A 3313-nucleotide genomic window follows, 5' to 3' on the forward strand; every position below is an offset into this window, starting at 1 on the left:
CCCTAAAGGAAAAGAACCAAAGGTGGAAGGGAAAGAGGAGGAGCCACTACCTAAGGTATCCAAGTGTGGCAATAGACATACCAACAAAACTAACTAGTGAAAATACAAGATCAAACTTAGAAATAACCCAGAGTTGGGTTAGGAGGTGATTTACATGGACAACATGTCACTGAAGGAACTTATTATTAATATAAAGAAGAATTTTATAGGTTCTAAGAAGAGCCAAAGTAGAGAAACTACGAAAAGGGGACCCATGGAGATGAGGCAGAGTAAAAAACAAAGATTGAAGAAGGTAAATGTATTGCTCAAGGTGGCTAGTACCCTTAGCTAGGATGCTTGGCTATTAAACTTAGATTTTTTGCCTATCTATCTTATGAAACAAAGTTTTCACTTTATTGCTGACAATCGGCCTTATAGCTTTTGCATACAACATACTTTTTGGGAGAGCTAACATTCCTATTGTCATCATTTTTGATAAGGCCGACAGTCTGCCTGTCAGCTATTTTGGGGTGAAACTATGTGTGTCGGTTGCTGGAGAAACGATACAGGTAAAAGGCCGACGGTCTTCCCGTTAGCAATTTTGGAGTGAACAAGGAGTGCTGACATGTTCATCATCAACAATATTCAAACAGGCGAAAATGTTGACCACCTGGTTGTCAGTGAAAGTTGCAAACATAAAACTAGTAACGCTGACGTACATCTACAGTATCAACGTTTTCTTCCAATAAATCCAAAGAAAATCATGATGAACAGAATAATAGTTTTGGAGGAGTTTTGGACCTGATTTGCAGAGGGACCTGTTTTGCCAGCTTGGATGTCGAGCTACCATTTAGGGACCTGTTCTATTTCCAAGGGAAGTAGTTCAACAAGATATTTTACCTTACCTAAACATCAACATATTTTCCTATAGTTATTTTAGGAAAAACAAAATATTTTTGAGTTTTATATTTTACATGCATGAACTTGAAAGATATTTCAGATATCTCAGATTATTGTAATTATTATGGTGACTACTATTGTGCAAACAATTATGTAAGTCTTATATAACAATTTATGAAGAATGAAGAAGGGTTGGAAATTAATTGAAAAACATATTTGCAGTCTGATATATTTGAGCAATCTTGAATATATTTACAATTTTTAATGAGCAGTTTGTAGGAAACTCATGTGTTGCATCTCCCTGTCAGTACTTCTTTGTTATGAAAATTCTCTTTCATGTCTGAGAATGTTAGTTTCTAAGATTGGATTTCATTTATGCTCCTCTCTTGTATTATCAACCATTAGTATTTGTTCTTCCAGTCATTTATAAACTCTGTTTCCTTCCTGTTCCTCTTTCTTCCAATTTCCCGAATAATCAAAGGACTTGTTGCTTTCATGCTTTGTACAACTTGCTCATTGGATATGTAATTTCATTTGTTTAAGAATTGGACTCCATGCCCAATGGTATGTTTTGAAACCACCCAACCAATTTCATCCTAGATCTAAATCTGGCCATCTGAACTCAATTGCAGAAAACCTTCTACTACAGTGACCATAGGGTAGTTGAGTTTTACAGAGAGATCCCTCTCTAGGTTGAAGGGCTAGCTTTCAACCTAAAAGAGGTTTGAGGTTACCTTATGGTTTTTCTTGCAGTCAGGGTTTTCCTTAAGAGATAACACTCTGCGTGCCTATTCTGTCGAGCATTTCTTTCATGATACAAGTCGACTTCTCCCTCTGTATTCTATATCTTTATCATCTTCATATTGCTTTCATTCTGAACTTTGTTTTTTTCTTAAGAGGTTGTGAAGGTCAGTATCCCGCTCCATAACGTTACTCCGTTAAGTTTCCTAATGTATCCCTACAATTAGTTTTTATTGGTATGCCAACTATTATGTCATTTATATTTATAAATACTTGTTTTTGTTGATTTTATTATTTTGATTTTTAATAAAGAAAATGAAAAGAACAAATTAATTTATTATTTATTATTTATTCTTTTTATTAATAAATTAATATATTACATATTAGTCAGTTATATTTTTCTATTAATGGCCTTACATTTAACATATAATAATTATTTTTATGAGATGTATTTTTTAAACAGGCGCCATTGACAAGAGACTTGAAAAGGTGACCCTGTAATGTCTTTAGTTGAACTGCTCCAAATGGTCGAATATCCTCAATGAAAAATGGACTGAGCCATGCAATTTCAAGTTTCTTTGGTTTTCCTTTGACTCAACTGTCATACAATAGGACTAAATTACCGACTTGAAGATGTTTAGCTTGAAAATTCCATTCATAACATGCTTTTTCTGGTCTTTGTTAATTTGTTGATGATATAATGCGTACATTCAATCTTCCTCTAATTGATGTAACTGTCTGATGCGTTGTGCTTGTAACTTTGTGTTGTATTTTAGTATAGTTGATATGCTTTGTGCATTTGCTGAGTAGTGGAACAACACGAGTGCTTCTTGTCCATAGACAAGCTTAAACGACATCGACCCCGTCAACTGCTTGTATGTTGTATGATATTTCCATTTTCAGTAATCCTTTATGCAAACTTTTATTAAATGATTCAACTACATCATTTTCTTGAGGGTGATATGTCGTAGTCTTCCTGTGTTCTATCATAAAGTTCTTTATTAATACTTCAATCGTGCCATTAACAAAATATGTTCCCCTATCGCTAATGAGGACCAAGGGGCAACCAAAATGCATCACTATATTTTCGTACATGAATTTAGCTGTTACTTACTTAGTACATGATGCTACAGGTTCTGCTTCTACCCACTTTGTTACATATTCAACTGCAATTATGATGTATTTTGTGCCTGTTCGTTTAGCTCTTTTAGGAAATGGATCGATGAAGTCGATAGCCCATATTTCAAATGGTAATGATGGAACTATGGAATGCAATGGAATTTGATGTTTTGGTAGACTTCAATCTATTCTCTGACATATATCACAATTTTTTAACCTGTTGTCAGTAGTCATGGAACATTGTTGGCCACCAGAGATTGAGTTGCATTATTTTCTGAGCAGTCGTGTCTCCTTGATAATGGCCTCCAACTCCCCCTTTGTGGGCTTCATTGATAATTGCTTCTCTTTCATGTTCTAGGATGCATCTTTGAAGTACTTCATCAATTCCCAGTTTATATAATTGACCATTTATCAATGTATATGACGTCGCTTTGATTGCTAATATATATATATATATATATATATATATATATATATATTTTCTGATAATCCTTTTAGTTCTTTACCTATGTAGAAATTCCGCTATTTCAGTAAGTTCAGTTGGGACTACTTAATTTATGAATAAATGTGTGTC

The sequence above is a fragment of the Pinus tabuliformis genome, chromosome 4_2 (assembly GCF_031772625.1).
Source record: "Pinus tabuliformis cultivar Carrire ecotype Pingquan chromosome 4_2, CPIR1, whole genome shotgun sequence".
NCBI lineage: Eukaryota > Viridiplantae > Streptophyta > Pinopsida > Pinales > Pinaceae > Pinus > Pinus tabuliformis.